At 47.0% G+C, this 14,080-nt stretch overlaps 1 protein-coding gene across 1 annotated transcript in view; it reads left to right on the top strand.

Annotated features, from left to right (window-relative positions):
* Positions 1-14,080, top strand: part of SND1 (staphylococcal nuclease and tudor domain containing 1) — a 421,336-nt gene that overhangs the window by 322,417 nt on the left and 84,839 nt on the right. The gene's annotated exons all lie outside the window — the stretch shown is intronic.

Here is a 14,080-nt window from a genome sequence, read left to right on the forward strand (position 1 = left end):
TATGGGGATCTTAGAGGTTATCTTGCTCATGGATCTTTGTAGATTCTTGGGAGCAATAGTGTGGGCTTCTTTGGGATGTTAAGTGGTACAAATACCTGTTTATAAGCTTTCACATCTCTCATATTGATTTGAAATGTCAGTGAATATATTAACGGGGGGTGCTTAACCTCCTTAATTGTCTCATCAGTATCACATTGCCCTCTATTTCATGTGTGGTCAGATGCATTTGTTCGTGAAGAAGCAGTCCTTATGTTGGTATGCAAGGTGTCTTTCCCCGCTATTTTGCAACTGCACAGTGAGGCTGCATTGTTATCAATTAAAGATACCCCACTCCCCGCATGCCAGAGAAGTGTTTCCAGAATCCAAACACTCCTGTTGTCAGTAGCTATTGACATTTTTGACCCTATAGGAATTGAGTTAAAGGGGTGGATATTTTAGAATTTCCCTTCTGCAATATCCCCTTTGAATAAGGAACTGCAGAACTGTTTCATGTTGGAATAAGCAGGTGAGTCCACTCAAGGTCATGACTTGAAGACTGCACATAGGGAGCAGGAACAAAGGTTGGTTGGTTGGTTATGCTTTAGATGGGGGAGGAAATCCACTCACTGGGCTGCCTGAGACATTTGTTGGTAACGTCCTCATCACTTACTCTCTTAGTCACGTTTCTGTTCATTTCTCACCAGTATCCTCTTCCTGTTGTTTCACATCTTCTAAAGGTGCTTTCCCTTTTCTTTTTTAACTCTTGTTTCCCCAGCCACTTTTCTTCCTGATCATGTTTCTGGCCCGCTGGTGATATCCAAAAGCACAAAGGGGTCAAAGAGAATACTGACCACTGAAAGGAGTGGGTGGCCCAAAGCTCTTCTACTGTCTCATGGTTATTATGACCTTACCTTTGTCTGTGTGCTTGCTGATATTTGACTGTTGAAAAAGCTAAAGCGTTTTCCCCATCCTCTTTGGTGCCCCTGGCATCCTTAGTCTTATCCACGGTTGATATTGATCTTTCTTAGTTGGAGTGTCCCCATCTTTCATAGCCGTAAGTTGGGGATTCTTGATAGAGAGCCTCTCCACGTTTTCTTAGCTGCTTGGATGTATTGTTGGGCTGACGGGTTTGGAAGGTCTTGATCCAGAGGAAAGACAAGTATGGCCTAAACGGAGGATAACTTGGGATTCTGACTAAAGGAACCAGTTACAGCCTATTCTGGGCAGTTTCCTTCACAGTATATGAAAACTCCTCTCTGAACGGCATAGGAATGAAGAAGGGTTTTTATTTTGTTATAGGTTTGTTCACTAACTTTTGCCTGTATAGTATCCTCGTTTTTATTTCAGGAGTTGTCCTGGGGAGCGTTTCTCTTTGCCATCTTCCCTCTACCCCACAAGAATGCAGAAAAGCCTGATAGATTGGTCCTCAAGTGTAGAGGTCCTTCCCACCCTTAGGAGAAGGACCACGTGGTTGCCTGGGTGACTGAGCATGGGACCACAGACGTGCAGTGCATGTAACTCTCGCCTTCAGGGCAGTGTCCACTGAAGACTTCATTCCAGGAACTCTTCGGGGGCCAAACTGCTGCTATGATGGCTGCAGTTGAATGGGTTTTCTTACCTTCTGCCTGTTCCCTTGGTAATCACATTTAGCTCAGTAAAACAGGTATGGTGATGCGATTGTCGTTGACCCTGCCACATCCCCCTCTTTATATATATATATATGTTTTATTATCTTATTTTGGGCCAGCAGTTCTCCATCCCCTGCCTACCTTCCCCAGTCACTACAAATCTGATCTCAGAAGGGAGCAGCACTCGGGTCTTACGTTGATTTCACAGCACCTCCTGGGCCTCATGTGTGACCCCACAGAGGGAGGCATGGCCATCGAGCTGGACTCAGGAACCCAGAGACTGCCTTGAGAAGGATGTGAAGTAGGGGAGAGACTGTGTAATAAACACCCTAGCAGGGAGCAGACAAAAAGCTCAAGTACAGGGCACTTGGCCCTGAAAAGTGTCTCCTTATTTATGAGGTGCACTGTCCTGGCTTTGGATCGATGGGGCAGGAAGTGCTGCCTGTCTCTTTCCCAGTTTCGGGTGGAGACAGACTTGCAGTTTTTGCATCCCATATCTTCTTGTGGAGCCTGCACTGTCACACACAAGACCCCTCTCATTTCAGCCAGCCCCCATTATCTTTAGACCTGAGCACCCTGCTTTGCCAAAATGTGTTTTTACAATGACACTCATCAGGAGAGAGTGCCTGGCATTTTTGGCCATCATGCAGCTCATTTTCCTCAGTGTCTCCCTGCCACCTCTCGTTGCCTTTCTTCTTTTTTTCCATCTTTCTTCATGGCCCTTCTCCTCAGCCGTTGGTTCCTCTTGACATTTGTTCCTTTCCCTGAGTTGGGAGCCTGGCAGGACTGTTCAGGTCAATGGTCTGGGTGTCCTGGTGGTGCTGCCAGCTTCAGGGCATTAACTGTAGGCTAGACACCACGTTGTTACCTAGTTCTCTTTGTGACCTGGAAGGCCACAGCAGCTCAGGAACTCTCAAAGGACTTCAGCTGTTCTTCCCAGCCTCGCTCATTTGGTGTAGAGCAGGGGTGGGCAAGCCCGGCCCACTGCCAGTTTTATAAATAAAGCTTTATTGAAACACAACCACACTAACCTTTTTACATACTGTCTATGGGTCCTTGCATGTTATAACAGCAAGGTTGAGTGGTTCCAACAGTGTATATGGTCCGCAAAGCCTAGAATACTTACTGTCTTTTTATCAAACGTGTTTGCTGACTGTACTACACAGGTGTTGCTGGATTGGGTTTAAATGGCTGGGTATAGCCCTGAAAATGGATTTGTTCTCATGTCCCCTGTCTTTGAGGCTGGACCACTTCTGGATCACACAACATGAGATCATTGTGTCCCATTGGACAGCATGTGCTTGGTGACACCCCCTCTGCCAGGCATCCCCCCACCCCCCAAATACAGCTGCCTCTTTCAGGCAATTCCCTGCCACACTGCCAAGGACAGGAAGATCCGGTGTAATTTCCCAGATGGAGAATTGTGCCCATTGCTAGCATCTTCTCAGAAGTAGTGCTGAGAGAGAGCATTAGATAACCAACCAGCTTAAAAGTGCAAACTCCAAGGTTTTCACACTCCAGTTATCTTGTGGTCCTGGGTAAGTGATTCTTTCCTGCCTTGGCATTGCTGTCTAAAACATTGATCCAGCAATCCCGGGTCATCCTCTTCTTTCTGAGGCTCTTCCTGTGAGTTAAACAGTCATTGGGGAATCTCTCCACACCTTTGTGTCAGAAGGCCAGCTAGCTAGCTCTCACTCACTCACCCGCTGCTGCCGCTGCAGCAGGAGAACCTACACTGTTAGAGAGGGGACCAGAAGGTATTATTAAAAGAGATCGGCACCACAGTTGAACCCTCTTCACAGTTTCTGGCTGTAGGAAGGCAGTTCCCAGGGGGATGGGGGCATCATTTCCAAGGCCTTTCTGAATGACCCCTTTGTCCTGAGCTCTCCGAAATTGCCCTTTGCTGCCTGGAAAATGACATCCTCATGCTGGAGAGTAAGCTGAAAGCTCCGGCTGCTGCCCTGACCTATTTCCCTTCTTCCTGCCAGCATCCACAGGGAGGCTGTCCCCCTGGGGAGCTCATTCTGCAGGCTGCAGTGGCCAGGGCTCAGACCTGGATTCCCTCCCTCCCACTACCCCTGCTTTTAAAAAAAAAAAAAAGAAAGAAAAATACACAGAAGCATCACAAGCAACTGTTGCTGTTTGAAGAGCAAGTATTTATGTTTCAGAAAAATGTGGGCTCGGCATTGAATATTGGTGTCTTTATTTACAGAGGGGTTTGTCTGGGAAAGAACACTTAATTAAAAGGAAAGTGGTTCCTTCTCCTTTGTTTTAGCACCAAATGTACTGCGTCTGGTCTGTAAAAGGTAAACCAGTCTTAAGCAGTTCACCGCTGATCAAAATAGTGTTTTCCCTCATGCCCTGTCTTTCCCCAAAGTTCTTGGTACCTGCCCTCTTGCCCTTCCTTTCCCATCTGTCCAAGCAGGCCCCCTCCCTGTCCAGGAGACAAATGTAAAGAGGAACAGTAACCACGTTACTTCTCTGGATCAAAGCTATGAGAATGGTTCAAGCCACATGAAGTCCACCAGGGTGGAAGATACCCACAACTCTCCAGCTCTTATCAGTGCCTTGCCCCTTGGTAGCCCTCGCTGAGCTAGAAAGAATAACCTGCTGGGAAAGCAAGCCAGCCATCCGGCAATGTTGCACTTATTTATACAAAGACACCCTATTCTAAATTATCTCTACCACTGCCCAGGAAAGAGCAAAGACAGCAAGGCCAGCTTTCTAAACACCTCTGTTATCCCCCAAGGCATTAAAGGCTATTGGGAGGGCTGAGGTTTTTTCTCACCTCCCCCACACATTCTTGACAGTTCATCACCCACCAGGGGTCTTTCCTTTTTTTTTTTTTTCTTTCAATTAATTTAAGGCTATTTTCTTTGATGGGGGCTCAAGTAAAGATTTTCTGTCTTAATAGTGATCAATTTTATATAGCATTTTCTAGTGTGAAAGCACTTTCTTATATAATACTTTGTTTTAATGTCACAGCAAACCTATAAGAAAAATATTATCCCCAGATTTACAATTCTAGAAACTAAGATGTAGAGTGAACTGCCTCTATTCACAGAGCTTATTGTAGGACAAATATCAATACCAAAATTCAAATGTCTGCATTCCCAAATGAGTGTTTTTTCTCCCCGAATTTTGCCAGTTTTGCTATTATAAGGTAGTTATTCTTTTTAGCCATGTTGTATATTCCTGAGCCTTCAAATATCTGGAACTAATAAATTTGTAGAGAATCTGCCTGGAGATCCAACACTGGTTGAGTGGTCCGAGTCTCTAAGTCTGACTCTGGGGGCTCACAACTGCAGAGGGGCCATGCCTTCCCGAATTGCTGACTCTCCCTCCTCTTGTCATAGTTCTTATATCATTTAGCTGCTTGATTCCTGCTTCATCCTTTGTTTGGCCTTAGTGGGCCTTAATTTTTGTATAATTTCTCGCTGACCTGCCTTGCTTCATATCAGTTTGATCATGTATGTCCATATTTCTATTTTTAACCTTTCTCAAAAGATGCATCGTTTATAAATATGTAACTCCCCATTGCCTCTGGGATGAAGTTTAATCTCCTTAGTTTACATGTATCTTTGATAACCTCTGAACTTCAGGTATCTCCACTATTCGTTTCAATCTGCACCTCATCACAACTGACATTATAATTCACAATTCCCTATATGTAACATTTAATTCCATATCTCCCATCTGTGAGGTCAACTTAAGCTCTCCACCCAGTATATCAACCACCCCCTTCTTTTGCTCTCTTATTCCCATCTATCCATCCAGATATACCCCCTTCTCTCTCTTTAGCACTCCCTGGATCTCTCAGGCTGGGCAGATGGCTTTCCTTTAGTCCCCAGAGTGCTGTGTCCATACAGACATCTGTCATGTACTGGCCAGTGATGTTGAAGTGATCTATGTTGGTCTCCCCAGTATATTGTTAGTTCCTCAAGAACAAGAAGGAAAGGAAATGGCAGAAGGAGAAGGAAATGGCAACCCACTCCAGTATTCTTGCCTGGAAAAGAATACTGGAGCCTGGCGGAGCCTGGTAGATTACCGTCCATGGGGTCGCAAAGAGTCGGACATGACTGAGCACCTTCGCTCCTTCACTTCACAAGGACAAGAAGCGTGCTTTCTGCCTTTGTGTTCTTTGTATCTTGCCTCATGTGTAAGAGAATCTCAACTGATAAATGTTCATTAAATCAACTTATTGATTCCCTGTGACTTAATTCTAGAGACTGGGAAGAAGACCTGTTCTTGTCTGTTCTGGTTCTTCAGGAAAGCTCTTTAAGCTTAACATTTGTGGGGTGGAGAGGAAGTCCTTGGAGTATTGAGGTTGGACATACAGCTGCTAATTTAGGATCTTCTCATAGAAGAAGTCCATTACTCAGACCTGACTGTGTGGTTTCTAGGGGACTCTGACCTCCTTTGGTCTCCCCGTCTGTCAGATAGGGTAATGAGATAATGGTATTTGAGTGTTTTTTTGTTTGTTTGCCTTGTTTTTAATTCCAGTGTTCAAATAGAAAGCATTATGTCCTTCCCCACTCTCCTAATAGATGCTGCTTGTCTCTTTCCCTCCCTGGTGGTTTCCATCCTCTGCTTTTGTTGATCTAACTGCTAACTGAGGTGAAGGGTTTATTTTGAAGTTCATATTTCTGTTCAAGGATAGGCTGTAAGCACCGTGTGAATACCAGGCTGCCCACTTACAGCTCCTTCATTTATGGGCTCCTGACTCTTGCCAAATTATCTCTAAAAGCTCTAGGAGGAGGGCCCTCAGTTCTCGTTCTAGTCCCATTCAATGAAAATGGCATCAGAATGCAAAGAGGTGAGGCTAAATATAATGAAGAATGTCACATTGCCCTTTTCTCCCTCCTCCCCCGCCCCCCCAGCTACTGGCCTCCCCCTCCCACCCCCACCCCCCACCCCCTGTTGGCTTTTAAACTCCTTGGGAGCCAGTCACCAGTTGCCTTCCCCAAGCAAACTCAGCAGCGTGCACTGATGGTAGCCAGCAGTGTGCTGGCTCCAGTGGGATTCCTCTCAGCAAAGCTGCTGGCTCAGCTGGCTGTTGTCTGTTTCCCTATTCTTCTGCCTGGAACTTTCATAGCTAGTCAAGCATAGAATTGCATCCATTCTTCTGAAATAGCTGCTGGGCCTAATTCTTCATTGGCTTGGCCAAGATCCTATTACCTGTAATTATGTCATACAGCCCGACTGGTATAGGTTTGATAGGCCTCACTGCCCTCCAGAGGCTAGTGTTTGCATCCCAGGCTGGCTGTTGGGATGGTGGGGCGGGGCGGAGGGCGGGTGGGGGGCAGAATAAAAGTTAGGTCCACAAGAGATGCGGCCTCCTTATAGCCTCTACGTGGGGTATATATGTGTGTGTGGGAAGCTCTCAAGGATGCCATTGTATCTCAGGGAAGACAATCCTTTTCAGCAGAGAGACTCTTCCTTTCCCTGGATAACGGGTCCTTACTATGGTGAACTCTTCCTTGATAAACTTTTCTGTTTTTTCTGCCACTTTAGTTTGGTTTTTCTTACTATTCCTTCCAGTGCAAGAAAAGTAGAGGTGTAGACCTAACAAATTGTTTCCTCCCTAAGCAGAAGCCTTGGCAGTGCTAGGGCAGTCCCTGGCACTGGTTTTTCCTTTCCATCTTTAGTCGAACCCAAATCAGTCCCAGAGTAAAGATGTGAAAGGCTCAAACATGACTTCCTCTTGCATCTTTCTGCTGCAATAGTCCATAGTCCTTACTTTGAACCTTATCTAAATTGAGGCTTGGAAGTGAGTTATAGTGGGCAGTGATTGCCACTGGAGAATGCATTTACTGGTTCACTAACAGATTATCACTACAAACATAAGGTCGTGAAAATCCTTCAAACAGCCTTGCTAAGCAGAACCCCTGCCACCTATGGTATTCGATACTATCTGCCTGCCTGACATAAAATGATGTTCTTTATGAGCCATCCCTGTGGAACACGCCTATTGCCAGGCACGTTCAGCCTCCTGGTCTGCCTTCTGTAGAGCTGTGGAGAGCCTCTGGCCTGGAACAAATGGAGAATTGCTATCAGGAGGTAAGAGACTGCTGGGCTCCTCAGAGGTAAAAGTGCCGGTGAGCTGGGTGACATTTATTTTAATTTAGATTTCTCTTACCTCTTCAATCATCCTGGGGGTTCACTGCTTCTAAGCTTTGGTTACAATTCTCTTTAAAAAAAAAAAAAAGGTGGCATGGGGTGGTGGGGGAGTAACATTCTTAATGACAAAGGGCTAAAGAAAAGGGACTTGGAATTAGCATTTTTCAGGTGAAATCCCTTCTTATGAAGTCTGTCCACTTCTTCTGGAAGCCTCATTTGGGAAATAGTTCTGTTTCATTCATATCTCTTGACCAGCCTGTTGTGTTCACTTTCCACACAAGAGATGGCCTTGTGCAGACTTGCCCTGTCTGTTTCCAGAAGAACTTCACCTCAGACCCTGACACCTTGGCCCACGCCCATGTAGACCTGAGTGTGAGCCTTCAAGCTGGCATGTTCAGGGGTCTTCAGGCCTCACGCCTCCCTGTTCTGTTTGTCCTAACTATTCCCAGACACCCACTGCCTGAATGTCCATCATTTCTCTTTGGAATTATATGATTCAACTGATGCCATTTTAAAGCCCGTCTCCTCATAGACAATAGCAGGACTGTCCGCCGAGGGGAAGCAGCTTGTGGGTTGCATTTGCTCTCCAGGTAGTATCGGTACTAACGTTCTAACATTTCACATGCGACTCCCCCCAGGGCATAGCCCTGACTGCTCTGGTGGATGAACCAACATCAACACCATCCTCTTCTTGCCTTTAGCACGCCCACTCCCTGTGTCTATTGCCAAGGACTGGACGAGATCCTACGGGTTCCAAACCTGGCTTTAGTAATGAACTTCCCACTTGCCGCTCCACCCGTGACCGTTTCTGGTCAGCTAAACTTAAATGGATTTTGAAAATGAAAGTGACCAATGGTCTGTTATGAAACGCGGTGATGCATGAAATAAGATTATGAGCAAGCTTGAGAATTAACAGCAGAGATCCCCTAACCTGGTCTGAACAGCATGTCTCACATATTCAGTGAGGATAAGCTCATTCTTTAGACCCATCTCCTGAACACTGAAGGACATGTTTCCCTTCCTGGCCACTTAACAAAGACTGTTAGTAACATGAGCAGAGTCAGACCTGGGTGCTCATTCTAGCTTCACCATTTATTGTGCGACCTTGGACATGATCCTTAGCACCTGTAAAACCTCGGCAATCTCAGCAAGTAATAGATTCTATTATCAGTATCAGTATTCAGTAGAATTCAGTAACCCCAATGGTGCCCCGGGGGTTGTGCAGTGCAGCCATCCTACTAAACCTAAACCCTTAGCTCTCTGGGTACCTCTCCGTAGGGTTACCATGGATATAATGGATATTTGCAGTGTGCCCAGCGCTGGTGCCCTGGTAGATAGGAGATTCTCAGTGAGCAACAGCTCACAACATCTTTTATATTGTTCACGAGAATTCTCACCAAGTTGAGCTAAATCTAGGATTGGAACCTCACTGAGGACAAGCCACCAGAGCCAAGGCAGGCAGGATGGACTGGACACAGGCCTGTGTGTTGGGAGCATTTAAGTAGAATCAGGGGTCAGCCAGTCTCTTTTCTATAAAGAAAAGTCTGGGTCTTTTTGCTACTGCTTCCACATCCTCCTGCACATTAGAACAACTTCTTCCAGGCGCATTGTGTGCAGTGGAAACACTAATGCTCAGAAGTCCTAAACCTACAAACAGAGCCTCTTCTCAACTTGATTGTGGACCAAAGATAAGCCACCTGTCACCAGCAGGGGAAGCTAGGACTCCACATATGTCCTATGGACATCTAAGGAGTGGCTTGAGGAACTGTGCCATGCACCTCGACTGCCATGGGGTATTTGGAGAGTGATCTGCCATGCTTTCTCTGTTTATACTGGACTCTGACCTTACTCATTTCCCAGTGTCACTGGGACTCGAAAATGAGGGCTACCAGGATGACTTATTTAGAGCCTGGGTGGTCCATGCTTCCTTATGCTCTGATGTAGCAGTGGTCTTTTTTGTCTCCATATCACCTTACCATGACCATAGTCATCTGACTACCATGAATTTATCTTTGATCTGGGTAAAGTTGGATTGCTAGAGGGAGTGGAATGCCAGGCAGGAGCTCTGAAGAAAGATCCAGGCGTTATCCAGAATTGAAAGGGACAAGAAAAGGACCCACGACAAGTCCTTTAGGACATTGAGTGCACCAAGAACAAAAGCTGTCCATTGAACCAGGAATGAGAGGTGAATGTGAAGCCGCACAGTGAAACTATGTCATTTTTCATTCCAGGTTAGCCTAATGCCTTCCCCTTCTCCCTGTCCCTTCTCTTGATGCAATGGATTTCCTTGTAACAGTTACCAGAAAAGGATCTTGGCACTGAACGTATACCTAGAGGTGGAAGATCATGCAAATAAGACCAGCAGGTCCGTCCTTCCCCGCCAGAGCCTTCCATAGGCCACTGCACTTCAGAACCTCTCCAGTGCTTGCAGCGCTGGGCGGCCGTTGCCGCTCCAGTTAAATCAATCTAAAACTACTGACCCAGGGTTTTTACAGCAGTGCTGCAACGTTACATGAGGAGATCCAACACATAGTCCATTACCACTGATTGGATATGGATTTTTGGCCTGGCCACTTGCCACTTGGTAATTTTAGAATAGGGTCACTTTCGGAGTTGGAAGATGCCTTGTAGGAGGATACTGGTGTTTGCTAAATAGTTGTTTCTTATCTTCATGCCCTCTTGCAGCCACGCTCTCACTCCTCCGGGTGGGGCCGGCTGTCTCTCTTGTCTGCCTGGCAGAGTTGGCCGGGGCTCATCCTTCATCAGCTTACAGGGCTGCAGACGTGGCCGTTTGTAAACGCCCAGGGTGCACTTAACCACCTCCTCTTCCTAATCTCAGCACTTCCACTCTAAACACATCAGCAGCTTTGTAACTCGCATTCTATTTCGCTCTACGTTGCGGGCCTTCAGGTATTTGTGGGAGGAAGGTGGGGAGACTGGCGAACTGTGTTGTCATTGATTTCGGAATTATACAATCACAGCCTGAGTCACTGTCCCTGGAGAATCATGCCAAGAGCTCCCGGCAGGGCTCTTGCTGCTTTCACACGTGGCTTTTTATGGTTGGGTTGTGCTTTGTATTTGCCATGTGACTGCCTGCCAGCCTTGGTTTCACCATCTGCAGAATGGGAGCACTTCACCCTGTTCCACCTGGAGAATGCTGAAAGGCATGGGGTAAGGTTCCTGGGGAGTCCCCAGTTATTCCCATGTATGTAGAAAAGGGTTGCCAGGCCCCCAGTGACAGATAACCACCCACAAGCTGAGGGCACTCTGTGACCTGGAGAGGGACCTCTGATTGTACAGTTTTTTTCCTCATCTGCCTCTGAACAGTTAGACCCAGTGGATGAAAGAAGAGAACTGTTGTTCCTGACCCTGAGGTCTGACCATCTTTGACCTCATTGAGCCAGCCTTGGGTAGAATTTCCCTTTTCCCTCTGCCATGCCATCTGTCTGTTAACATTGCTCCTTTCTTGACATGACTTTTGTTCCAGTAAGCACTGCTTCCTAAACAGCAGCTGTCCCCAAGTACTGAAGTGTTCTCAGTCTTCCTTAAAGCCGACTGGTTGGTCCAAGTCCTGAGAATCAGTCAGTCCGTGTGTGTCTTCCTGTTATGGGTTGATATGCCTGTCTGTGATACCAGCGTGCCCTGTTTTCTGCTTCACGGGGGAAGACTATTCACATATAAATAACATCGTCAAGCCTGTCTGCACACAATCCCAGGATCCAGATCTAGCCTCTCACCTTACGATCTTTTTGACACGTCTTTCAGCCTGGAGTGTTTCAAAGGTCAGGCTTGAACCCCAGAAGCCATCATTTTGTCATTATCAAGTATGACAACATATGTAACATTATGTAACATGCAGGCTAGTTTCAACTTTATCTGCTGCCTGTCTAGTTTTTTTTCTTTTTTTGCGAGTTGACCCAGAGGTGGGGTTAGTACAGTGAAGCCAGAGTTTACTCTCGAAGCATTTGATTCTTGCTTCCCCATTCCAAATTGTAGTCAGCTGCTGAGGTAACCTAGCCAGACACCACTGGAGAATGGCAGCATCAGAAATTCATGAGACCTTGGGATCCGCAGCACCTCTCAACCCACAGACTTGAGGCCTCCTGTCAGGAGGAGCCATGTGGCTTCCTGTGCCCCAGTGAGGCCTACCAAGCATGTGAGGTGTAGAGGGAGCCCCAAGGCCACTGTCCATGGCAGCACTGCTGGGGTGAGGAAGGGCCCTTGCTGACGATTTGCATGTGTCCCGAGCATCCATAACACCCCTTGACAGGAAGACCACCTCCAGGGAGGCCCTGCTTTCTCCTGCTGCCCAGACTTCTTCCATCTGTCCTTCTTCTGTCTCTCCTTCATCCTCCCCCTGGTGTTTCTGTAATTCGTACAGTATCGTTGAGAAGTATTGAAGAGATCAATAGCAATTCACCTTTTCCTTCATTGATTAAGGTGGCAGCAAGGAAAAATGGCAGGCAGTCCTGATTCATTTACCATGAGCGATCTCTTTCCTACCAAGCCACCAGTGACCTCTTCTTCTGCCTGTTACTTTGCTGGTCTGCAGCTGGGACCACTCTTGTTTCTGGACTGCTGGAACAGGAATGAGAGAACCACTGGACTCAGCTCCTGTAACCAGAGCTGGGTGGGGATAGAGACTGGCTTTGAGGGGTTGGCCACGCGTGCTGTACTCTCAGCGGGAGCAACATGGCAACAGCTGATGGACGTTGCTGCCTCACCTAGCAGTTTCCTCCCCTTGTTCTTCCAAAGGGCACAGCTGCCTTGACTACCCATTTTTCTACAGAGTAAACTGAGTATATGGAGTAAAAAAACTGCCAACTGGCTGTGTTAGTGTGTTCTGTTCTCCTTCGGGGAACACCTACCTCTCAAAAAATTCAAACCACCCCACCCAACCCCCAAGTACTTATGACGTCACTCACCTGGGGGCATCCCCCAGGGTCTTTAAATCCTTTAAGAGGGAGGCTGGCCCTGACTCTAGAGGCAGCGCTTGGCTCACCCAGCATCTTTTCCCCTTCTGTGTGGTGGTTTGAATTTTGTTGATTGTCCACCGCATACCCTTACACAGAAGCATCTGTTGTCCACCATGCCTTGCATAGTCACTAAGCCCTCTCAGCCCCTCTGCGGCACAAGCCAGTTCCAGAACGTCCAGTCTGTAGAGTTTGGGCCACCACATGTCTGGATCTGCTCCTGCTGTGACCTCCACCACCCAGCAGAGGGATCCACTTACCTGGACGGGCACTTCGTGGGCGGTGTGAAGCCAGTGTTGCCAACTCACACTCTTTCGTGTCAGCCGGAGCACCGGGCCAGGCTTCTGCGGAGGAGCACTGCCACCATGGTCACACATCCTGAGTGCCTGCCCAGTGAGTTAAAGTCACTATTTTGGATGCCCCTCTCCCAGTGCGGGGATTTTGCTAGAAACCCAGTGCTGCTGTGTCAGGTAGCTCTGCAGTCAGCAGGTGCCAGACCCAGAGAAAGCAGCCCGCTCTCCATGAAGCTGGTTCATTACAGGCGAAACTGTGGCAGGACGATTGTTCTTTTCCTGTGGATCATTAATAAACCTCCCTGACCTGCACAGACAATTCCATCACCTTCCTCGGCTTCGTCAGACAGGTCTTCCTTTCCTCCCTTTCCGTCTAAACCTTTCAAAACGGCTGGGGAGGAGCAGAGGAGGGGGAAGACGTTCCACTTAATGCATGTGTTTTTCCCCTAAGCTGGAAAGCGGCCCCCTGCTTTCAGATGGTCTTGGCAGCCCATGGAGGGTTCAAGACTTGCCATGGGTGGGAAGTGCTAGTGGCTCAGCTCCTAATATTTGCAGCAAACTACAGAACAGGCCCAATTTGGAGACGAGGCAGCAAGTGCAGCAGATGGCAAATAGTCCTGCTCCACTGGGGCCCGATATGGGCACCATCTTCTCGCTTCAGCCAAGGCAGCCTCATTCCTGCTCTGCCAGAGTACCAAAAGCATTTCTGGTTTTTTAGAAACTTCTTTTTTAGGCAAAGATGGAAGAAGGCAGAGCAAACAAAATATGGGAAACTCAATCTAGTTAAAAACATTTCCCTGTCAAACAAACTAAAATAGAACTTTTCCTTTGTTAGGAAGAATTTAGAATAGAAATCTACATTTCTCCATAGAGCATTGAGTGCAAAAATAAAAAATGGATTATAAATAGAAATAAGCATGACCCATTCTGCTTCCAAGGACTTGAGCGTACAGCCTTCAGAATACTGAATTAGAGCATTTTATAGCTATGAGGCCTAGACGTTATATTGTCCAATCCATAGGGTTCACAGTAGTTGAGAACTGAGGCCAAAAGAAGGTCTTGGGCACATTCACACAGTAATTCATAG

This window comes from Bos javanicus, chromosome 4, assembly GCF_032452875.1.
Source record: "Bos javanicus breed banteng chromosome 4, ARS-OSU_banteng_1.0, whole genome shotgun sequence".
NCBI lineage: Eukaryota > Metazoa > Chordata > Mammalia > Artiodactyla > Bovidae > Bos > Bos javanicus.